The sequence below is a fragment of the Schistocerca serialis genome, chromosome 1 (assembly GCF_023864345.2).
Source record: "Schistocerca serialis cubense isolate TAMUIC-IGC-003099 chromosome 1, iqSchSeri2.2, whole genome shotgun sequence".
Classification (NCBI taxonomy): Eukaryota; Metazoa; Arthropoda; class Insecta; order Orthoptera; family Acrididae; genus Schistocerca; species Schistocerca serialis.
In genome coordinates, this window is record NC_064638.1 from 351,830,679 (window position 1) to 351,856,975 (window position 26,297).

The window sequence follows — 26,297 nt, forward strand, 5'->3', positions numbered from 1 at the left end:
CTTCCTTAACCAATCACTGCAGTGCAGTCAGTACACATTCCGTTCTCCGAAAAAACAGCGCACAATGCCCGGAGGTCCTGCAGCCAAACACTGGCGCATTTCACAAGATGAGGGAAGCTTCTTAGTGAAAAAAGGCTCCATCTCGTCTATAAAACTATTTAGTGGCCGCCATTTCGGCGGAGCGCAGCGGCATCTAAGAGACGCGACATCTGGATACATTTGTCGTCCCAAGGTACGCTGTTCTTGTAATAAACACATTAGCCAGGAGCCAGCCAAACGCTCCTTTACCTGGACCCGCACACAGAATAAGGTGACCAGGCTGCCACACCACGTCAACTCGCTAATAAAGCAGTTAGACCGACGCCAGGAAGCCCGGCGCCGCCAGTTTCTAATGAAGTGTCATTTCGCATTCAACCACGGCGTTCACACCCTCTTGCTTAGCCGCTAGCGGAACAAGGCAGGCCGCCAGAATGGAGGCCCATAAACCACTGCCCTGCCAGGCCGACGGCCCGTTTTGGTGACTCCAAAGGAATCCGCGAACTGGCTTACTGCTTGGGGAAAGTTCTAAAGCTGCCCCTAATGCAATGGTCACCTCCAGCGTCCAAAAATCTGTTTCTATAGCAGAGTTTAATTCTACTACTGCTACTCAAGTCATGCAAGTACGGTGAGATCAATCAGTGGCTTACGCTAACACTAATAGTCCATCAGATTAATATCAATCAGTAAAAATTTAGATACAGCAAAGGCGAATGAAATTGTATGATAATCGTTAAAACAAAATGAAAGGAGAGGTGCCTGGCAGGTATTACGACAGCAGTGGCCTGTATGAAAGACACCGCCATCTTTCACATGTAGTGTCTGACGAAGATAGCCTTGCAAAGAAAATGGGACATTTACAATCCATGTTGAAAGACAACGGATATTCTCCACATCAGACTAACATAGCAAGAAGGAAGAAGAAATGTGATCACTCACAAGATCAAGTGGAGGAGGAGCTGTTCAAATCCAGTGCATTCCTCCCATATGTTGGCACTATATTGTCGAAATTAGGCAGAATCCTAAGAAAACGTTACGTTAAGTAATCTTCCGATTACCTTTCTCGGCTCGATAAAGGATGACATGGGTTTGCGGAAGGCTGGAATCCGCAAAATACCTTATCAGTTTGTCGAAGCCTACATTACTCAAGCCACTTTCAGAGCACGTGAATGGCACATGAAACTTAATTGTCACTCTTGCCCTCCGCAGCAGAGTATGTCAACCATAGCCAAAGATATTCTATGCTACTGCCAAGGAAATGTCGCCCACAACGAACTTCTCCTGGGATTCAATTTTCGAAGTATCTGTGGAAATTCATTTGACGGTAGATGTTATTAATGGTGATGGAGAATTTCGGCTGGATAGCTGACTTACTTAATGTCTTCAGAAAGAAAATATTTTACCCTCAACGACATCTCTAGTGATAGTTAATTTTAGTTGGTGAGACCAGAATTTTAACTCCGTAGGTCCGTGATAAGAGACGGAAAAGAGCCACCGTGGTACAACAACCGAGTTAGAAAACTGCTGCGGAAGCAAAGGGAACTTCACAGCAAACATAAACAGAGCCAAAGCCTTGCAGACAAACAAAAATTACGCGAAGCTAAATGTAGTGTGAGGAGGGCTGTGCGCCTCAATGAATTCGAAAGTACTGACTTGGTACAAAATCCTAAGAAATTTTGGTCTTATGTCAAAACGGTAGGTGGATCAAAACAAAATGTCCAGACACTCTGTGACCAAAATGGTACTGAAACAGAGGATGACAGACTAAAGGTCGAAATACTAAATGTCTTTTTCCAAAGCTGTTTCACAGAGGAATACTGCACTATAGTTCTTTCTCTAGATTGTCGCACAGGTGACAAAATGGTAGATATCGAAATAGACGGCAGAGGGATAGAGAAACAATTAAAATCGCTCAAAAGAGGAAAGGCCGCAGTACCTGATGGGATACCAGTTCGATTTTACACAGAGTACGCGAAGGAACTTTTCCCCCTTCTTGCAGCGGTGTACCGTAGGTCTCTAGAAGAACAGCGTTCCAAAGGATTGGAAAAGGGCATAGGTCATCCCCGTTTTCAAGAAGGGACGTCGAACAGATGTGCAGAACTATAGACCTATATCTCTAACGTCGATCAGTTGTAGAATTTTGGAACACGTATTATGTTCGAGTATAATGACTTTTCTGGAGACTAGAAATCTACTCTGTAGGAATCAGCATGGGTTTCGAAAAAGACGGTCGTGTGACACCCAGCTCGCGCTATTCGTCCACGAGACTCATAGGGCCATAGACACGGGTTCACAGGTAGATGCTGTGTTTCTTGACTTCCGCAAGGCGTTCGATACAGTTCCCCACAGTTGTTTAATGAACAAAGTAAGAGCATATGGACTATCAGACCAATTGTGTGATTGGATTCAAGAGTTCCTAGATAACAGAACGCAGCATGTCATTCTCAATGGAGAGAAGTCTTCCGAAGTTAGAGTGATTTCAGGTGTGCCGCAGGGGAGTGTCGTAGGACCTTTGCTATTCACATTATACATAAATGACCTTGTGGATGACATCGGAAGTTCACTGAGGCTTTTTGCGGATGATGCTGTGGTATATCGAGAGGTTGTAACAATGGAAAATTGTACTGAAATGCAGGAGGATCTGCAGCGAATTGACCATGGTGCAGGGAATGGCATTTGAATCTCAATGTAGACAAGTGTAATGTGCTCCGAATACTTATGATTTAGTTACAAAATAGCAGGTCTGCAACTGGAAGCAGTTAATTCCATAAATTATCTGGGAGTACGCATTAGGAGTGATTTAAAATGGAATGATCATATAAAGTTAATCGTTGGTAAAGCAGATGCCAGACTGAGATTCATTGGAAGAATCCTAAGGAAATGCAGTTCGAAAACAAAGGAAGTAGGTTACAGTACGCTTGTTCGCCCACTGCTTGAATACTGCTCAGCAGTGTGGGATCCGTACCAGATAGGGTTGATAGAAGAGATAGAGAAGATCCAACGGAGAGCAGTGCGCTTCGTTACAGGATCATTTAGTAATCGCGAAAGCGTTACGGAGATGATAGATAAACTCCAGTGGAAGACTCTTTAGGGGAGACGCTCAGTAGCTCGGTACGGGCTTTTGTTGAAGTTTCGAGAACATACCTTCACCGAAGAGTCAAGCAGTATATTGCTCCCTCCTACGAATATCTCGCGAAGAGACCATGAGGATAAAATCAGAGAGATTAGAGCCCACACACAAGCATACCGACAATCCTTCTTTCCACGAAAAATTCGAGACTGGAATAGAAGGGAGAACCGATAGAGGTACTCAAGGTACCCTCCGCCACACACCGTCAGGTGGCTTGCGGAGTATGGATGCAGATGTAGATGTAGAGAGAGAACGAGCATGAGCTACGGCCATCACGGATGCGTCTGCGCGTCGCAGATACAGCACCAATATTCAAAGAGTACGTTACACTCGTCAGATGGCGCTCGTATTGCGGTAAACTATACGCATGCGACTGCGCGACTGTTTAGCGATGTGCTCCTGCAACCTACACAGTAAAACATTCACCTAATGATGTCTGAATGAATCTGAACTATGTCGACGTCCGACTTTAACCCCGAAATCTCACGGAAAAATTAAATTATTTATTTTTGAAACAACCTGACAGGCAAAAGCAACAGCACAGTTATTTGGGTTGTACTGGAGCAGAGGTATCTTTTGAAAAGTTACACTGATAATTCATAACACTGGTACCAATATTTAACTAGCTAACGGCATGCAATATTACAACTTTAGTCAAAAGAAACTCTCATATTTTGTAAAGTATTTACACTATGTGATCAAAAGTATCCAGACACCTGGCTGGATATGATTTACAAGTTCCTGGCGCTCTTCATCGGTAATGCTAGAATTCAGTATGGTGTTGGTCCACCCTTAACGTTGGTGACAGCTTCCACTCTCGTAGGCATACATTCACTCAGGTGCAGGAAGGTTTCTTGGGGAATGGCAGCCCATTCTTCACGGAGTGCTGCACTGAGGAGAGGTATCGATGCCGATCGGTGAGGCCGGCTCGAAGTCAGCGTTCCAAAACATTCCAAAGGTGTTCTATAGGATTCAACTCAGGACACTGTGTAGGCCAGTCCATTACAATGATGTTATTGTCGTGTGACCACTCCGCCACATGCCGTGCGTTATGAACAAGTGCTCGATCGTGTTGAAAGATGCAATCGCCATCCCCGAATTTCTCTTCAACAGTGGGAACCAACAATGTAGGCCTGTGCTTTTATAGTGCCACGCAAAACAACAAGGGGTGCAAGCTTCCCCCCCCCCCTCCCCGCCGGCCGCGGTGGCCGAGCTGTTCTAGGCGCTTCAGTCCGGAATCGCGCTGCTGCTAAGGCCGCAGGTTCGAATCCTGCCTCGGGCATGGATGTGTGTGATGTCCTTAGGTTAGTTAGGTTTAAGTGGTTCTAAGTCCAGGGGACTGATGGCCTCAGATGTTAAGTCCCATACTGCTTAGAGCCATTTGAATCATTTGAGCAAGCCCCCCCCCCCCTCCCCGCTCCATGACAAGCACGACCACATTTGACACCACAGCCTCTGGACTCTGAATTTTACTGTGGCCACCACACACGTTGGCAGATGACGTTCACCGGGTGTTCGATATACCTACACCCTGCCATCGGATCGCACATTCTGTACCGTGAAGCCAGCCGCTGTGGCCGAGCGGTTCTAGGCGCTTCAGTTTGGAACTGGGCGACCGCTACAGTCGCAGATTCGAATCTTGCTTCGGGCATGGATGTATGTGATGTCCTTAGGTTTGTTAGGTTTAAGTAGTTCTAACTTCTGGGGGACTGATGACGTCAGATGTTAAGTCCCATAGTGCTCAGAGCCATTTGAACCATTTGTACCGTGATTCGTCACTCCACAACGTTTTTCCACTGTTCAATGGTCCAGTGTTTACGTTCCTTACGCCAAACGAGGCGTCATTTGGCATTTACCGGCGGGATGAGTGGCTTACGAGCAGCTGCTCGATCATGAAATCCAAGTTTCTTCACTTCCCGCCTAACTGTCATAGTACTTGCAGTGGATCCTGATGCAGTCTGGAATTCCTGTGTGATGGTCTGTCGACAGTCAGCCAACAGATGAAGTCGCCTGTACCATTTTGTTCTTTGCGTGTACCTTCACGTTTCCAATTCACTACCACATCGGAAACAGTGGACCTAGGGATGTTTAGGAGTGTGGAAATCTCGCGTACAGACGTATGGCACAAGTAACACCCAATAACATGACAATGTTCGAAGTCCGTGAATTCCGCGGAACGCCCCCAACTCTGCTTTCTTATGATGAGGGCTCTTATAGGTGGCGCCACAATGATCCTAATATGAAAAACGTATGTTTTTGGGGGTGTCCGGATACTTTTGATCGCATATTGTAGGTGTCCACCGTAGTGTATAAACGTGAGAATCGTTTGAGTGTTTTGGATGCAGCTTTGGCTCCGAAGTAGCGGGAGAACATCAGTAAGGAACAAAAAAAGTAAAAAAGAAATACCGATATAGTTATAAGGGTAGTATGCGTGCGTTTTCTATACTCGCAGCGGCGCAGGGATCCATCTACACTTCTAAAGACCCCTACAAAATATCGGACAATTTGTCAGTCTTTGTCAGCTAGCCGGCCGAAGTGGCCGTGCGGTTAAAGGCGCTGCAGTCTGGAACCGCAAGACCGCGACGGTCGCAGGTTCGAATCCTGCCTCGGGCATGGATGTTTGTGATGTCCTTAGGTTAGTTAGGTTTAACTAGTTCTAAGTTCTAGGGGACTAATGACCTCAGCAGTTGAGTCCCATAGAGCTCAGAGCCATTTGAACCATTTTTTTGTCAGCTTTGTAATTTATTATGGCAGTGTTCGGATTTCTTTTCACTTGCCTCTCAAACACAAAACGTATCTGAGAGAAATTTTGCTTGACGATCAGTTCAACAAGATAGCAGACTTTGTCTGTGTTGATGTTTCTCCACGCATGTTTAGTGAGAAAGAGGTTTCTTTAGCAATGTGTCTCACTGTACCTCGAGTTTCCGTAGCTGTGGAAACTACGGTCAAGGGTCAAAACAACACAGTAGTTGCCATTATCGAAGTAGTAAATGTGTCGCGTCTTTCCCAATCACATATTACGAAGGAAGAGGTTAAGAAGAAAATGAATACTCTACGCACCCCATACAAGCGAGACCGCAATAAAATAAAGATATCGAAGCTCTCTGATTCTTCTATGGAGGATGTGTTCACTACGTTCCCACGCTGTGATGTTTTAATGAAAATTGTTTAGATTTTCGTTGGTACTGTATATCTTATCTCACAAATCCAACCATTCACTGGATCAGCGTCTTGTTATCTGTCTTCTTTATACATAGTGCAAAAGTCAATGCAAGAAACGCTTTGTCTGCATTGGTAGCCATTCCCAATAGTGTCACTGTACTTCACTAGAACGACAGCTGATCAACAATGAGGTTAAATTTGACGAACTTTACAGGTAGGTCTGTGCGTTTGTCGACAAAACCATGTGTAGGAAACAGCGTATTTGACAAACAAGTTTGATAGTTACCAGGGGCCTTAATTAAATTTCAAATGTTCGAGGAACTCGTCAAGTAGTTCCGAAGAATGGAAAGTCGTGTGTGTTGACGGCCAGTAATCTCAACAAATGTGGAACGAAGTTTTTGTGTGGTGTCATTATAACTAATGTAGCTAAAAGCCTGCATACGTATCACTCATCTGAAAGGGCGCACGTCACGGTGACAGGCAGGGTAATCCCGGAGGCGGCCGTGACCGCCGCAGAGGCGCCCCTGATACGGCAGAGGCGGATCTGCCCTCAGGGCGGTGACGGTTGGAGGGTGGGGGAGGGAGGGGGAAGGGCTGACCCAGAAAGCTGCGGCCGCGGCCGCTCACCCGCGCCGCCACGGCACTCCTCCGGAGACAGCACAACGGCGCCGCGCACCGCTGACGTCTTCCACGGATGTGACTGAGCAGCTGCGCCACCCCGCCTCCTGTCACCGGTACTGTGCGCGCCGCTGCTCGGGAGTACAGTTACGACGTCAAAGAGCGCCGCATCTCCTTCCAGTTTGGAGCGACCGCCACAACTCGCCTGCTGTGTGGCCGTTAGCTACGACTTACTCCACCATACAGAAGTAAGGTAATGACGGCTTTTTAGGAATATACGCGAAGAGCTTGCTAATTTTCAGAGTGAATTTTTCAGTCTCCAGAGGAATGTGAGCTAATATGAAACTTACTGGCAAGATCAAAATTATGTTGTCGTACTGCCAATATACATGTGTTTTGGATAAATTGCAGCATCGGTGGTGAACATTGAAATATTTAATGTTACAGATCGATTCCGGTCACTGTGCGACCATCTTCAGTACTAAAATTACAATAGATTTCTAGCACTGAAGATGGACGCACAGTGACCGAAATCGATCTGTAAAATAAACGATTTTAAACTTTACGACCGATGCTGCCATTTATCCAATATATATTGTCAATGTTATGTGGTGCACAAGGACTCCAACATGGGACATTTGCTTTTCGCGTGTGAGTGCTCTATGAACTGAGCTACCGAAGCACATCGCACAGCGGTGCTTCGACCAGTACCTTACCTCCTACTCTCTATATTTCTCAGAGGTTCTCTTGCGAAACTTGCAACATTAGCACGCCTGGAGGGAAGGATATTGTGAAGACAAGTTGCTAGTCCCGTTAATTTCGCAGGAGAACTTCTGTGACCTTCGGAAGGTAGGAAAGAGGTAGTGCCGGAAGTTAAGCTGTGAGGACGGACCATGGATCCATGGATCGAGGGTAGCTCAGTTGGTAGAGCACTTAACCAAGAAAGATAAAGGCCACTGGTTCTAATCCGGGTCCGGCACATGCTTTTAATCTGCCAGGACATATGACCTTGCTAATTGTCGACATGTGCTATTCCTCTTATCGGTATTGCTGGTATTTTCAGCGAGGCGAAAGGATAAAAGAACAGATTCATTCTCTTTTATCTCTGTTTGAAGCGACGGAAACCTGTCTGCTACTTTTGGTTGATTTTTCATTAGTATTGCAGTACATTTTAAGACACAGCGAAAACAGGTTTGTATATTATTGCTCGATATGACTTTAACAGACTTTTTCTCGTCATTGTTGTTATTGTTGTGGACTTTAGTCTGAAGACTGGTTTTACTTAGCTCTCTTCGCTAGTATTTACTGTGCTAGCCTCTTCATCTCTACATAACTACTGAAACCTACATACATTTGAATCTTCTTACCGTATTCATACCTTGCTCTCCCTCCCCAATATACATTTCCCTCTCTATCTCCCTTTACCAAATCGATGATTCCTTGATGTCTCAAGATGTGTCCTGACATCAGATCCCTACTTTTAATCAAGTTGTGGCACAAATTTCTTTTTTCCTAGATCTTCTCATTAGTTATTAGAGCTAAGTACCTAATTTGTAACATTCTTCTGCAGGACCACATTTCATAACCTTTGTCCTTTTCGTGTCTGAATTGCTTATCGTCCAAATTTCATTTCAGTAAACGACCACAATCCACTTGAGAAAAGACTTCCTAACTCTTAAATATGTAGTCGATATTACCAAATTTCTCTTTTTCGGAAGTGCTTTTCTTGCTATTGCCACTCGGAGTATTACACCCCCTCTACTTCGGCCGTCATCAGTTACTTTGTTGCTCAAATAGCAAAACTCATCAACTACTCGTTTGTATCTCATTCCCAAATCCAACACCTTCGGCATAGTCTAATTTAATTCTGCTACATTCAATTTCTAATGTTTTATTTTTGTTGATGTACATCTTGTATCCTCTTTTCAGGACACAATCCGTTCCGTTCAGCTGCTCTTCTAAGCCCTTTACGCTCCGTCACAGAATTACAAAAAAAATGGTTCAAATGGCTCTGAGCACTATGGGACTTAACTTCTGAGCTCATCAGTCCCCCCCCCCCCCCCCCTCTCTCCCCTAGAGCAGAATTACAATGTCATCGGCAAACCTCAGAGTTTTCATTTCTTCTCTCTGAACCTCTGCTCCCTCTCCACATTTCTCCCTAGTTTCCTTACTACATGCCCAGCATGAAGATTAAATAACATCGGACATAGGCCATAGCTCTGTCTCACTGCCTTCCGAAACATGGCTTCGCTTTCATGTCCTTCGACACTTATAAGGGCAGCTTGGTTACTGTTCAAGTTCCAAATAATCGGTTTTTCCCTTTATTATAACTTTTTCACCCTTAATTTTACCCTGCTAGCTTCAGAAGTTCATAGAAGTAATCGAGCACTGTCAAGAGCTTTGGCTATATTTACTATGGCTATAAACGTAGATGTGCCTTTTTAACCTCTCTCCTAAGGTAAGTCGTTACTTCAGTACTTCTTCATCGTTACTGTCGTCTAATTAGCTTGAAACGCAACGAAGAGACATATACTTTGCGCCATCAACATATTACACACTTTATGTGTGAGACGGTTGCTTTCCTGCACTTTGTGTTTTTGATGTAGTTAGTCTGTAGTGTTGCTCTGCGTACACGTTGTTATGGATCGACACTTGAGGATGGTTTCTTGTTTGATCGAAACTGGTCGTACAGTTATTGTGCACATCATGACTATTCACAAATGTAATAAACACTGTAATAGATCACAATGCTATCGTTGATTTCAGACCTGGGCTCTTCTTCAGGTAGAGACATACATGTCTTGTGCACCTTACGTATTTTTTTCTCATGAAGAGAAACTGTGCATCTCCTAAAACAATACCACAGCTATTCGTCTTATCAGCTTGCGGCCTGTTCAGTGTGCGAAGTAATAATGAATGCATTCGTTTCCTTTTATGTTTCTTTTAAACTTTGGAAACCAATGTCTTGTTCTCCCTTGAGTTTTTAGTACCATTCCACGGTATTTTAAGGCACTATGTACCATATTTTGCATTTTGTTGCTAGATGAGATTTAACTACACTTTATCTCGTCGTCGCTGTCATGTAATTACTGCGTGATTCTTAAAAAATAGAAATAAATTCTGCAGTACGTCACAATTCAGTCTAATGAATGGTTCATTTCAGATCTGAGCTGAACTTCAAACGGCGTACACATTTCTTTGCAAATTACGTACTTTACGTGGAGAGAAATCATGAGTTTCCTAAAACGATACAGAAATCCTTAAGTTTTCTATGTTTCAAGGAATCCTTTGAGATCTCTGACAGTATTACGAAACTTAAACACTTTTTCAGTTTCAGTCACGTACATTATCTAATATTTATTGTCATGACGCGTTTCGGCATCATGCTATCATCGTCAGGTACCTGTTACAACTGACGTTTAAGTAACAGTAATTGTTGCAGCCGATGCATAAATAACAATAAGGCGCCTTATAATAGCGAAATGCTGCCGAAACGCACGCTGTCAGGAAATATTGGAAAATAAACTTTACTAAGGCTGCGAAAATATTGTTTTATAGGTACAAAAAGCATTCCAAACTCCACAATGATTTGCGGACAGTCTCAGAAGGTAATTCTGAAAAAGAAATGTATGTCGCTGTCTGAAAATCGGTGCTGCGAAACTAAATACCAGTAAATTCAGGGTGGCAATTATTGAACTATATGAAATAAAATTGTCATAATTTGCGAATGATTTGAGTTAGGACGTTCAAACTGCACGGTTGGCCGCGGGGTTTGATGGGACTTAGTAAGCACATTCACATTAGCGACGAAGCCCACTTTCATTCGGATGGGTTCGCCGAAAAGACAAATTGGCGCGATTTGGGGCTGACAATCCGCATTTCGCGATCGAGATGTCTCTTCACCCTCAACCGTGGCTGTGTGGTGTGCAATGCCCAGTCACGGAATAATCGATGCGATATTTCTTGTTGGCACGGTGCCTACTGACCGGTACGTGAAGGTCTTGAGAGATGATTTCATCCCCATTATCCAAAGTGACCCTGATTCGGACAATATGTGGTTCATGCGAGACGGAGCTCAACCCCATCGAAGCAGGAGAGTATTTGCTGTATGGGAGGAGCCCTTTGGTGATCACATTCTGGCTCTGAGGTACCCAGAGGCCGTTGGCATGGGTCTCGATTGGCCTCCATATTCTCCGGGTCTGAATAATGCGAATTCTTTTTGTGGAGCTGTATTAAAGACGAGGTGTACACCAAGAACCCCAAAGCCACTGATGAGATGAAAACACTGAAGTCATCGAAGGCATCGATGTTCCCACACTCCAGCGGGTCTCGTAGAATCTCGCTATTCGTCTGCGCCACATCATCGCCAATAATGGCAGGCATATCGAATATGTCATAACCCAAATCTGAATATCAGTAGTGACGTTTACTTGTTGAATAAAGTATGTGCACGTCGTAGTTTGCAACTAATTTATATTTTTTTCATGTAGTTCAATAATTGTCACCCTGTAAGTAGTTTATTTAACAAAATTCCTGTTGATTGCCGTTTAATTGTTGTCATTATAATTGCAAAGAGCTGTGGAGTTCTCCAGTCATCACGGATGTAAAGCTTAAAAGAATACATTCCTTTTTCATCTCACGAACATCCACCACTTCCAACATACTGTTTTCCAAATGTTCAAATGTGTGTGAATTCCTAAGGGACCAAACTGCTGAGGTCATCAGTCGCTAGACTTACACACTACTTACACTAACTTAAACTAACTTATGCTAAGAACAGCACAGACACCCATGCCCAAGGGAAGACTCCGACGGACGGGGCTGCGCAATCATTGCATTGCGCCTCAAACCGAGCGGCCAGTCCACGCGTCTACTTTTTTCCATTCGTATTTCTGTGGTGTTACCGAATTACTGAACGAAACATTTCAACCTTGAGTATAAATAAGTAGAGGACCAGTCGTCTTCAATACGCCACAGATAGTGCTCTCAATAATTACGTCCTCAGCTACGTTTGATTTCCAATGCCACAGTTCCGTGTGTACCGATATTAGTGTATCTAAGCCCACTTACAGCTGAATGCATGTTTGTGGTTGAAAAAATAAAACGAACATGATGGAGCAGCTCGTATTGTGTCACTCGAAAGTTTGGCTCTAGGTATTCAGCTGAGGGCAGTTTATCTTTGTGCATCCTATACTTTTTAAATCACTGAATATACTCATGACATAGTCTCATCCTTTCTAGATATATATTCAGTAATCAGATGTAGTTTTTTCTAGATGTTCTAATACAACACCTTTTGGTGGACATTTAGTACCACTCTAGAAGAATATTTCAAGATGGCGCATTAGGCGACACAGTAAGTGGTTCAAACAGTGGACTAGTTTTCTGATTAAATGAATTTCAGGTACCCTTCCAGCCACAGTGATTTTGATTTTCCGTCGTTTCCCTAAATACCCTCAAGAGAATATCGGAATATACTGTTTCTTTTCTCCATTTTATTTCATTTCCTGAAGGAATAATTCGCAGGGAAAATTTGAACGAGTCGTACTTCATGTCCGCTATACAGTTACTCATTGGGTCCGAGTAACTTTTTGGCGATAAACGTAAATTAATATCAAACGAACAGTAGAGACACTCTAAACATGCTCTACATTCGTTAAAGTGTCCGAATGAGTCTTAAATATCATGTTTAGGTGTGAGGTGAATGACATCCTTTTCGCCAACACATCGAAAATTGTAAACTCTCACCAGAGATGCCGGATGTCCAGTCGTTTCTGACTTGCGATTACCGGAGAGAGATGTGGCTCATATTTATGTGAATTAATCGTAATGAGTATATAAGGATGATTTTCCTATTCTGGGTATATCCCACTCTCCTATGTATACGAATGAGCCGAAGCATTATAAACACCACCCATCACGAGATTAATGTTACCTTGTGACGTCGTCGGCACGTGACATGGTAAGAAAAGTATATAAGTAAAACAGACACAAAAGAGGGATCGTTAGAGAGACAATATGGGTCGCAAATACGGAAAACGACTGACATAAGCGATTTTGACAAAGAGGTCCGTTGCATGGGAGCAAGCATCTAGATGATTGCCCGTATGCATGCTACTCGTTAGAAACTGCGGAAAGTACTTGAATAATGATAACAAAACCAGCGGCTGTATTTGAATCTTCGTTTTTTATTCTTTTCAATGCAAGTTACCATATGTTGTCATCTTCAGGTCCCAAGCATAATGTGCCATCCACAACCTTTTTCATATGCAGTGAACGGAATCGTATGCAGTGGGCCACAATTAACTGGATTGCGTACCTTCCGTGGCAACAATAAGCCCACCATGGTCAGACGGCACTTAGAGTTGTTATTGTTGCCACAGAATGTACACAATTCAGTTAATTTTGGGCTGCTGCATACGATTCCTTTCCCTGCATATGAAGACGGTTGTGGATGGCACGTTACGCTTGGGACCTGAAGATGGCAACATTTGGTATCGAAACTGGTAACATATATTGAAAAGCATAAAAAACGAAGATTCAAATACAACGCTGATTTTGTTATCATTATTCAAGTAATTCGTATCCGGCTGCAGTCCCACTTACCTTGATGGATTACCAGGAACTGTAAGGAAAGTGGTTGAAGAACGCTAAAACCGCGAATAAGAGGCAAAGTGTCGGACATCCACGCACAGTCACAGAACGTGGAACTCCCCCGAGCTGCATGTTCCTCGCTATGTAAAGTAGGATAGGCAGCGTTCTGGAGCAGAGTGGTGGAATATGGACGTAGAGTACAAAGCTAGTTCAGTCACGAGTGTTTCGGAGCACACCGTTGAGGGCATATGCTGAACGTGTGGTTCCACATTAGACGACACTTATTTGTTCGCATGTTAATTACGTTTGGGTGAGCACCGAATTACCGAGATCGTTCCGTAAATAATTAGAAACGTGAGGTGTGTGTGAATGGATGAATCCAATCTTGTTGCGCCAGGTTGATGGTGCGGAAACACCGTTATCTAGGCGAACGGATGTTTGAAACATGCAAGTCGGCGTGGGCAGTATTATGCTATTGTGTACTTTCATGTGGACTGCCACGGGATCGCTACTGGAAATCAAAATGCTATGATAGGTGCGGACTACGTGAACATTATTGTGGATCTTCTGCATACCTTCATGCCTGGTGCCTTCTCTGGCGTCACAAGGCCAGAATCGTACGACAGTTGTTTGAGGAGGGTGACAGTGACCTCGCTTTGATATCTTGGCAAGAAATTCGCTGATTTGAACTCGACGGAAACCATTTGGAAAACGACTGATCGCTAGCTCCATGTCCACGGACTACCAACCTATGATTCATTTTATGACACAAAGAACAATCTGCAAAAAAAAAAAAAAAAACACTTCCTGGGGGAACGCCAGATATTGCTTCTGCTTTACTCAATGACTTTCCGTCAGTTACTGCAAATTGTGGCCTCTCTGAGAGGAAATTACGAATCCCTTTGGCAACAGAACTCTTAAGCCGCTAGAAAAGAGAAGTTCAAACTTAACTGAATCCACCCTGACAAGCGAAAACATTTTTTCCTCTTTTTTTTTTTAAAAAGGAAGGAAAGTGTGGTGTCACCGCCAGACACCACACTTGCTAGGTGGTAGCTTAAATCGGCCGCGGTCCATTTAGTACATGTCGGACCCGCGTGTCGCCACTGTGTGATCGCAGACCGAGCGCCACCACAAGGCAGGTCTCGAGATACGGACTAGCACTCGCCCAGTTGTACGACGACTTTGCTAGCGACTACACTGACGAAGCCTTTCTCTCATTTGCCGAGAGACAGTTAGAATAGCCTTCAGCTAAGTCCATGGCTACGACCTAGCAAGGCGCCATTAGCCTTACATAGTTTTGAAAGTTATCGTATGAAATGTATCAACAAGAAGAACGATGTATACAACAAAGAATAACAGATAAGTATTTGCGGAGCTGCATACTTTTCTTATTAGAATTCACTACTTATCCTGTTCCAGACTTGACGTCAGTCGGCGTGTGTGTACGCGTGCCTTTCGGCTCCCTTCTCAGTGTGGCGTAGCTAGCTTGTTACGCCACAACAGAAAGAAAGAAAAGCCTTAACTGCAGATAAATGAAGAGTATTCAGTGGTTTCGAAATCCGGATTTTATGTATCGAATTATTAAAATAACTTTTGATATAACATAAATTCAGTCAGTGGAATGCCATCTGTCCATGCATTCGTCGAATATGCTGGCAACGAAACAGAAGGTGATAAAATTCAGCAGCTACTTTCGAACGTCGAACAGATACGAACTTATATAGTGAAGGGATAACTGAGGACGAAACCGAATCTGCTCTGGCCACTCGGAAGAAGAAAGGCGCTGGATGTGACGGAATATATGAATATGAGAAACAATTGACCGCACTTCTGGGAAGCTTATCGCAAGCTGCTGGTGTAAGGAAGTGCACCCCCAGTGACTGGACAGTGTCGCAGGAGAGATTCGCAGAGCTGTATTCTTAAGTGACTGATACGTATACATTGTAGAACTATGGAACAAATTTTGGTGTCACAAATGATGTCTCTTGAGCGGACCGAAGAACTTCTCTGTAAGAAACAATAGCGTTTCAGGAAGCACTAGTGGTCCAAAATCCAACTTTCTCTGAACGTTCGTGATATCCGGAAGCTTGCAGATTACGAGGCTCAGGTACACTATGTGATCAAAAGTATCCGGACACCTGGCTGAAAATGACTTAAAAGTCCGTGGCGCCCTCCATCGGTAATGCTGGAATCCAATATGCTGTTGGCCCATCCTTAGCCTTGATGACACATTCCACTCTCGTAGGCATACGTTCAGTCAGGTGCTGGAATGTTTCTTGGGGAATGGCAGCCCCTTCTTAAAAGAGTATTGCACTGAGGAGAGGTATCGATATCCGTCGGTGAGGCCTGGCAAGAATTCGGCGTTCCAAAACAACCCACTGGATTCGAATGAGGACTCTGTGCAGGTCATTCCATTACAGGGATGTTATTGTCGTGTAACCACTCTGCCACAGGCCGTGTTATGAACAGGTGCTCCATCGTGTCGAAAGGTGCAATCGCCATCCCCGAATTGCTCTTCAACAGTGGGAAGGAATAAGGTGCTTAAGTCATCAATGTAGGCCTGTGCTGTGATAGTGCCACGCAAAGCAACAAAGGGTGCAAGCCCCTTCCATGATAAACACAATCACACCATAGCACTACAGCCTCCGAATTTAGCTTATGGCACTACACACGCAAGCAGATGACGTTCACCGGGTATTCGCCATACCCACGCCTTGCCATCGGATCGCCACATAGTGTACCGTGATTCGTCACTCCACATAATGTTTTTCCGCTGTTCAGTCGTTCATTGCTAACGCTCCTTACATCAAGCGAGGGGTCGTTTGTCATTTACTGGCGTAATGTGTGGCTTATGAGAAGCTGCTCGACCATGAAATCCAAGTTTTCTCACTTCCCTCCTAACTATCATAGTACTTGCAGTGGACTCTGATGCAGTCTGGAATTCCTGTGTGATGGTTTGGATAGAAGTCTGCTTATTACACATTACGACCCTCTTAAACTGTCGGCGGTCTCTGTCAGTCAACAGACGAATTGAACCTGTACGTTTTTGTGCTGTACGTGTCTCTTCTCGTATTCACTTCACTCTCACATTGGAAACAGTGGACCTAGGGAAGTTTAGGAGTTCGGCAATCTCGCGTACAGACGTAAGACACAAGTGACACCCAATCACCTGACTACGTTCGAAGTCTGTGAGTTTCGCGGAGCGCTCCATTCTGCTCTCTCACGATGTCTAATGACTACTGAGATCGCTGATATGAAGTACCTGGCAGTAGATGGCAGCACAATGCACCTAATATGAAAAACGTATGTTTTTGGGGGTGTCCGGATACTTTCGATCTCATAGTGTATATGCCATGTCTCCTCATTTACAGGTAGCCTTTGACAAAGGGCTGTACCTATCTCTTTCCTAGCACCCATGTCGTCTTACAGGATCCGTCATTTCATGATATGACAACTCTGTTTTAGCTTCATGGCCAGATACGACTTCCGTCACCACAGCCGTGAATTGTCCTAACGGAAAGAAGCCGATTGCGTGAACTTGCATATGAACTATATATGCTCAATTCTGTGTTATCGTATGGTATCTGTTTGTATATCGTGTTCTGCTGGACATCAAAACTGTGATAATAGGTATGCGGGTGCATGGTTTGTTTGTAGGTGGTTTGTTGCTATACAAAATTGCTTCCTTCAGCTGCAGTTACAGTTCTAACCCGATTGGGCATCGAGTCATGCTTATAGTGAATGACAGGTTAAAGTTTATCAATATCTGAGATTGCAGGCCTCATGAGCACCAAAAGGAATCTGTCAATCTCCGGTTACACGATCAGTCAAACAAATACAAAGGGTGTAAATTCAGATAAATCGTTAGGGATTACAATTACGATTAATTTTAGTTGGAACGAACACGAGGATAATGCCGGGAAAACAGCAAACCAAAAACTACTATTTATTGGCAGAACACTGAGAAATGCAATACGTCACCTAAAGAGACTGTGCACACTTCGCTTGTGCCTCCGCTTCTGGAGTATTGCCGTGCGGTGTGGGAGCTACATTAGATAGGATCGACGGAGACCATCGAAGAAGTTCAAAGAAGGGCAGCTTATTTTGTACTATCGCGAAATAGGGGAGAGAGCTCTACGAATATGATACGCGAATTGAAGTGATAATCCTCAAAACAAAGGCGGTTTTCGTCGCGGCAGGCTCTTCTCATGAACTTTATGTCGCCAAGTTTTTCTTCAGAGTGTGAAAATATTTTGTTGCGCCCACCTATATAGGAAGGAATGATCTCCATAATAAAATAAGAGAGATCAGAGCTCACGCGGGAAGATTTAAGTTTTCGTTTCTCCCGGGCGTTGTTCGAGAGTGGAACGATAGAGAAATAGCTCAAGGTGGTACAATGAACCTTCTGCGAGACACTAAATTGTGAATTGTGGAGTAATCGTGTGGATGTGCACATAGATATAGATAGGGAATTAACCGTAACATGTCAAGAACGCTGCTGTCCAAATTATCAGCTATGGGAACCAGAAATGTTTTCGTTGCGTACCCAACGGCACCCAACATCAATGGCATCTCGCCAAGCGCTTGGCCCGCTTGACGGAGACAAATGCCATCTCGCAACGCTCATTCTGCTCGGCCGCTTCCACAAGTCCATGGGAATGCTATATGCACAGCCACAACTCGTCTGGAAAGACGGCGTGGCGCCTCTCTGCTGTCCACTGCTGTCGTTGGGCGTATCATCGTCGGCGTTCCTCCCTCTGCGCTGCCTTAAGAGAAGCCGAGAGTCCGTGTAGCTCCAGACATAGTCTCAATGTCCTTGCGGATACTTTTTTGCTGTAAACAAGCCCCCATATCCCCAAAGTAAGTGATATGGCTGTACGGCCAGCATGGCCGATCAAGATGTATGTCTACCTCTCGTGCGCTAGTCACGTGCGTCCGTTGAGATTCTGCATGCTGTCCAGTACGGCCTTCTTGGTCCCATCGATTCTATACTCGAATGATCCCGAAAATTGCAAGCAACAATATCGAGGAGCGATAAATCGATATCTCGTAAGTCTTGATCCTGCCGCAGTCGAATTCTGACATGTGTGGTAGACGTTCCTAAAACGACCTTCTCACACACATTCAAATATCATATCTAAACGAGAAATCCGCTGTATGCGTTAACCCTGTCTACTTCGTGTGCTTGGGCTGAAATACTGAAATAATCAACATTTGCATATCTAAGCATATGGTACGGTTCAAGCTAATTTGGTTGCAATTTTTTTTTTCTTTGAGTCATCAGGCTTCTGACTGGTTTGATGCGGCCCGCCACGAATTCCTCTCCTATGCCAGCCCTGAAAGTAGTACTTGCAATCTACGTCCTCGTTTTTCTGCAGGATATATTCCAGTCTCTGTCCTCCTATACAGTTTTTACGCTCTACAGCTCCCTCTAGTACGATGGAAGCTATTCCCTGAAGTCTTAACAGATACCCTATCATACTGTCTCTCCTTCTTGTCAGTTTCCCTTATATTCCGTTCCTCACCTATTCTGCGGAGCACCTCGTCATTCCCTACCTTACCAGTACACTTAAGTTTCAATATTCTAATGTAGCACCAACTCTCAAATACTTCGATTCTCTCCTGCTCCGGTTTTCCCACAGTCCGTGTATCACTAACATGCAGTGATGTACTCCAAACGTACATTCTCAGGAATTTCTTCCTCAAATTGAGGTCTATGTTTGATACTTGTAGACTTCTTTTGGCCAGGAATGCTTTTTTCGTCTGTGCTAGTCTGCTTTTAAGTCCTCTTTATTCCGTCTACCATAGATTATTTTGCTGCCTAGATAGCAGAATTCCTTCATTTGCTTCGCGATCACCAATCCTGATGTTAAGTCTCTCACTGGTCTCATTTCTACTACTTCCCATTACTATCGTCATTCGTCGATTTACTCCCAGTCCATATACTGTACTCATCAGGCTGTTAATTACATTCAGCGTGTCCAGTAAGTCTTCTTCATTTTCACTACTGAGTATGGCAATCTCACCAGTGAGTCTTATCACTGATATCCTTTCACCTTGAGTTTTAGATCCTTTCACCTTGAGTTTTAGTTCTATTCTTGACACTTTCTTCTATTTCCGCCATTGCTGCTTCTGTGTATAGGCTGAACAGTGAGGCGAAAGAGCACATCCCTGTCTTACACCCTCTTTAATACGAGCACTTCGTTCTTGGTCTTTCACTACTATTTGTCTTCATTGCCCATTGGTCAGAGTAGGTTAGTGCTAAGGAAGGAAGATAAGAAAATTGGGGTTTAATGTCTCGTTGACATCGAGTAATGTCTTGAGGATGAGGAAGGGACCATCTGGACATTTGCCTGGAGCGATTTAAGGAAACCGTGATAAACCTAGATCTGGTTGGCCGGACTCGGATTTGAACCATCGTCCTCCCGAATACGAGTACATTGTGCTACTCACTGTACAAACTCGCTCTGCGGGCTAGCGCGTACAGTATACTATTTAGTGGTGATAGAAATTTGTGAAGGTTTTTCCGGTCTGACACGAACGAAGTCTGACATTGTACCATTTTACAAACATAATCTGTTTTCCGTAATTAATGTCCACCGATAGCCCCCGGCCCTCAGGAGCGGATACATGAAGTGCTGTGTTAATGTGGTTGCAAAATATTAATCTCCTATCTGTCCGTCTGATTCTTCAAATGTCCCCTTGGTAGATTTTTGAGTGAGGCAATTCTAACAATATTTTATCGATCTCCGAGACCGGATTCATTCCGCATATGAGGCGTGCTGCACACCACCATTCGCTACAGTTAACAGCAACTGAAGGAAGCGTAATAAAACCTAAACATTAACTTTGTAATTACTTGAATGAAGACGATTAGGTAACGAAGCAGTTACCACGGAATAATGGCCAATTTTCTACTCCTCGAGTGTAACCTGTCCCTACAGGTTGCAAGGAACTGCACTTTCCAACACTGATTCCGTGAGCGGCTGCACGCAAACAGTTTCTCCAAACGTTTTTCTTCCCATTCCGTTGTTATGCTTCTACACAGTTTCGGACGATAACGGACGCTCTACTTCGCACACGGCAGTGACGACTGCTCAAAGCGGATGTTTATGACGAACACAATAAAAATATCTCCTGTCAGACTTTCTCTGACAAATCTCGACGCACGCCGGCACAATGGTAACAGCAGGACTGTGTGAGCCGTAAACTGTAGTTTTCCTTTCTCGAAGATCTTTGGCTGAAAAGCAGTATGTCAGCAGAATCATGCGGCTCATTCATTCATTTATTTAGGTTTTCATTCCATCCGTTTGCTATTTGAAGCGGAAACTAGTATTGTCTTCATAGCGAAGCCTGATACCAGGACGTCTGTAGTTACCTTTCGAATAGAGATGCTTGCTTGAATACCGTATTGCCGAAGAGTAAGCAATAGAAAAGGTACCTTCATACAAAATATCACATGTCGGAAAATATTGAAAGCTGGTTGAGACAAGTCGCCAACTCAGTAGTGATTGTGGCCTAGTCCGCAGCTCGTGGTCGTGCGGTAGCGTTCTCGCTTCCCACGCCCGGGTTTCCGGGTTCGATTCCCGGCGGGGTCAGGGATTTTCTCTGCCTCGTGATGACTGGGTGTTGTGTGCTGTCCTTAGGTTAGTTAGGTTTAAGTAGTTCTAAGTTCTAGGGGACTGATGACATTAGATGTTAAGTCCCATAGTGCTCAGAGCCATTTGAACCATTTGATTGTGGCCTACCTAAGTCAGGCAAGGATGGGGACCAACCCCTTCATCTCTGAGTAGCACTTGCACTCAGAGTAATGAATTATTCGTTGTATATATTTTAATCTCTGTCTTTCTCTGCCTTTTTCGCTCTCTACAACTCTCTGTATAGTACCAAGGAAGTTGTTCCCTGACGTCTTAATGCATGTGCGATCTCCCTGTTTGTTTTACTTGTCAGCTTACTATGTATGTTCATTTGCTCACCGATTCTGTTGAGACCCTACTCATTTCTTATCTTATCAGTCCACCTAATTTTCAACTCTCGCCTGTAGAATCACATCTCAAATGCTTCGATTTCCACAGTCCATGATTCACTACCACACGATATTCAGCTGCAAACGCACAGTCTCAGAAAGTTGTACCTCAAATTAAGGTCGATGTTAGATGCTAGTAAACTTCTTTTGGCCAGGAGCATCCTTTTTTTCCTGCGCTAGTGCTTTGTATGCGCTCCTTGCTCCGTCCGCCGTGCGTTATTTTTCTTGAAAAGTAGCAGAACTCATTCCCTTCATCTATTTCATGGTCACAATTTTTCATATTAAGTGTCGCTGATCTCATTTCTGCTACTGCTCATTAATTTTGTCTTTTTTCGGTTAACTCTCAGTCCATATTACGTTTCCATTAGCCTGTTTTGTTTATTCAAAACTTCTTCAATGCTTCTTAACTTTCACCAAGAACAGCAACGTGGTCAGTGAATCTGATCATTGATGCCATTTCACCCTGAATTCTAATCCCACTTCTGAAACTTGCTTTATTTCCGTCATTGCTTCTTCACTGTATAGATTGAACAGTAGGGGTGAATGATTGCATCACTGTCTTACCCCTTTCTAAATCCTAGCAATTCGTTCTTGGTTTCCACTTTTTAAAATTTTATTTCTAATTTTTTACTGTATTGAGTTATTTAAATGACCATTGTCCCGACACTCAACTGTGTTGAATCAAAAAGCTCCCAAATACTTCTGCACCACTGTGTCCGATGTATAGTGTGAGAAAACCACAGATTCAAAAACTGAAGCATTACAGTGCAGGCCGAGAGATACGTTAGGTCCCCGGGAAGCGTAGACAACAAAGTGCTCGAAGTAAGTTCAAGACCAGACACTGGCTCTACCTTGCGACCGTAAAATGCTTTTCATGTTAACGGTGCACCAGGACTCTCTGACTGAACGCACTAGTCTCTCTGTTGGAGATATTTTCTTTGTTTCAATGAAGACCGAGTCAATTCAAATTTCTCCTTTAACGTATCGTTATGCAGTAGGGCCTACATCTCATAGGCAAGGGGAACAACAGATAGTTCCAGCCCTTCGTTTGTGTTTTGTAGTTCCTATTCTTTGCTGGTCACATTTTCTTTTTCTCAAGTTACTGAATACGTCCACACCGACTCACCAGGAGTTCTGGCAGTATATTTCTCCCATACTCGTTGCAACACACATGGAACCAGAACTGTTTCATCCACATCTCATTTATAATCCTTTCAATTCTTTCAAAGATTATGGAGCTGATTGCCACACTCATTAATGCAGCTTTACACACGTAGAACAAAATTTACATAAAGGTGAGCGGGTGATGTTCATTATTAGTGGATTCTGCTACCGACGAGATATTTCTGCTGTAAAGCAACAAGATAGATCCTAATATCGTCCGTTAGGGTGAATAGAAGACGGCTTTTTCTGTCCGTATTCTTTTTCAGTTTCCAACTGCTTGCAGTGGGAATGTTTTTCTGTACTACAAATCTGTAAATTCGTTCAAATGGATCAAATGGCTCTGAGCACTATGGGGCTTAACTGCTGAGGTCATCAGTCCCATAGGACTTAGAACTACTTAAACCTAACTAACCTAAGGACATCACACACATCCATGCCCGAGGCAGGATTTTAACCTGCGACCGTAGCGGTCGCGCGGCTCCAGACTGTAGCGCCTAGAACCACTCGGTCATTCCGGCTGGTTGTAAATTCGTTTCCACATGATCTTACCAATACATTTTGAACGTTGATAACAATGATTTGGGTTAGTAATTCTTTACCATGTCATCTTCCATTGTATGAATAGTCCAAACTTCGCTTTTGAGGCAAGGTTCATTACAGAAGTGACTTAATATATAAGTGGTGTACAAATATATCGAAACACTACAAACAGAGCACTTCACCAGTCATGGTGCCATTTACTTGAATGTCTGCATGAGCGGACGTTGATGACGATACCAGCTATTCGAAATTAGCTCGAAATAAATTAGCTGAATGCGAATAACTTCGCCTCAGTGATGTTAGGTACAAACTTACCGTGAGATGGATCTGATCAGCAACAGTGGTCACATAATCCTTCGCAATAATGCGACCTTGCAGAGTAATCATATGGCTCCTGGACTTCCATGATATGGTTACCCAAATCATCACCGAACACCGGCCATGTTTCACTACTGGGACGTAAACTCCTCCAGAAGTTGGAAACGGTGTAAAACAAGACTCATCCGAGCAAACTGCATTCTTCCGCTGCGCCACAGTCCACGTTTTATAGCTTCGGCACGTTTTCATGTTACGGGCGTTTGCATCACTGACGAGTGGTTTTGAAATTCCAGCTCGCCGGACAGTTCCCTGCTTCTGTAGCTCCCTTCGTGTTGTTTAGGTGCTGACTCGGTTCGCGAGTGACATCGCTTTCTGCAGTGACTTTTGCAGCTGTCATCCTCGTATTTTTTGTCACAGTCCTCTTCAATGACGGTCTGTCACGACCACTAAAAGCACACTCGTCCGCGCTGTGATTTAGCGGACGATGTTTTTCCGCATTTCTTGTGTAAGTGCCCCCTGAAACACCAAACAGTTCGGCTTCCTTGTTAACGAAAGCACCCACCACATGAGCGTCAACAATTTGCGCACGTTCGAATTCACTTAGCTCCGACATAATACGCTTAATACTATACAGAACACAGTTCTGACGACTGACAGTTGCAACGAACTGAGACCGTTACACAAGTGCTGTTAGTCGTGGAATACAACAGCTCAACTTGTAGGCTTGGCTATAACCTGCATTTGTGTTCAAGTATGCATTTATCGTATAGTGTCCATTTCTGTGTCCAACTCCTGTAAGTTCACGTGAAGCAACATGTCATTAATTTACTGAAGATTTCATAGTATACACTCGAACTTGACAACCGACGATATTAAAATCTTGCTGTGGGAATGTGGAATGTAGAAGAAATTGATCGATCCTGCTTTATAAAGTGTGCATCATTTAAGGAACTGTTCAATTCTAAATTATAATCTACTTAAAGAAAGCGGATATTAAACGTCTTTGTAACCTTGGTGCCATTTGTAGCCTGCTAAAGAAAAGAAGTTCGGTCGCAGGTTCCAATCCTGCCTCGGGCATGGATGTGTGTGGTGTCCTTAGGTTAGTTAGGTTTAAGTAGTTCTAAGTCTAGGGGACTGATGACTCAGATGTTAAGTCCCATAGTGCTTAGAGCCATTTGACATAGAAGTAATTTTGTGTGAAAGTGTGACGTGGTAATTATTACTCATATTATTCAGAGTGATTCCTTGTTGATGTTACAAACTTTCAGGGATGATGAGGAAAGGTAAATGCATCAATCTGAGGTAAGGGACCCTAGGACAGAAACGACCGAATTGAAAGGTATAAGCGAAAATCTATTCAAGTTCGGCCTCAGTATCGCGCAGTGCTCAAACTAAGGTCGCCAGCTTCCGAATCCTGAACATGGTGTACAGAATACCTGCCGAATACTCCCCAGTACCCTCAGAAAAATTCCCTTGTTGACGAACTAGGAATGGCTCACGTAACTTGGAGTGAGATGGACCAAAAGCTCCAAGTCTACTGTACGTTAATTACGAATTCTATTTGTCTGTGCAAGTTTCATAAGCTACCCACTGGCAACAGCTGTTTAAAATGGCGTCTCGTTTTGAAAGATACAATCGCCATTCCCGAATTGCTCTTCAACAGTGGGAAGCAAGAAGGTGCTTAAAACATCAATGTAGGCCTATGCAGTGATAGTCCCACACGAAACAATAAAGGGTAGCCTACTCCATGAAAAATACGACCACACCATACACCACCGCCTCCGAATTTTACTGTTCACACTACACACGTTGGCAGATGACGTTCACCGGGCAGTTGCCATATGCATACCCTGCCATCGGATCGCCACATTGTGTACCGTGATTCGTCACTCTACACAACGTTTTTCCACTGTTCAATCGACCAATGTTTAGGCTCCTTACACCAAGCGAGGGGTCGTTTGGCATTTACCGGCTTGATGTGTGGCTTATGAGCAGCCGCTCGACCATGATATCCAAGTTGTATCAGCTCCCGCCTAACTGTCATAGTACTTGCAGTGGATCCTGATGCAGTTTGGAATTCCTGTGTGATGGGCCTGATAGGTGTCTGCCTATTACACTTTACTACTGTCTTCAACTCTCGGCGATCTGTGTCAGTCAACAGACGGGGTCGGCCTGTACGCTTTTGTACTGTGCGTCTCCCTTCACATTTACACTTCACTATCACATTGGAATCAGTGGACGTACAGATGTTTAGTCGTGTGGAAATCTCGCGTACAGACGTATGACACAAGTGACACCCAAACACCTGACCACGTTCCAAGTCCATGAGTTCCGCGGAGCACCTCATTCTACTCTCTCACGAAGTCGAATGACTACTGCGGTCCCTGATATGGAGTACCTGGCAGTAGGTGGCAGCACAATGCACCTTATATGAAGTACGTATATTTTTGGGGGTGTCCTGATACTTTTGATCACATAGTGTGTGTCACATATTTTGATACTTGGCCGCCCGCGGTGACCGAGCGGTTCTAGGCGCTTCAGTCCGGAACCGTGCGACTGCTACGGTCGCAGGTTCGAATCCTGCCTCGAGCATGGATGTGTGTGATGTCCTTAGGTTAGTTAGGTTTAAATAGTTTTAAATTCTAGGGGACTGATGACCTCAGATGTTAAGTCCCATAGCGCTCAGAGCTATTTGAAACATTTGATATT

The 26,297-nt window shown here is 44.0% G+C and overlaps 1 protein-coding gene across 1 annotated transcript in view; it reads left to right on the plus strand.

Moving 5' to 3' along the window:
- The first annotated feature begins 7,009 nt into the window (after positions 1 to 7,009).
- The window catches only part of LOC126457422 (apolipoprotein D-like), a 48,473-nt gene continuing 29,185 nt past the window's right edge, over positions 7,010 to 26,297 (plus strand). The window contains exon 1 of the mRNA XM_050093694.1: positions 7,010 to 7,199. The gene's annotated coding sequence lies outside the window, so the exon portion shown is untranslated. The remainder of the gene's footprint in view (positions 7,200 to 26,297) is intronic.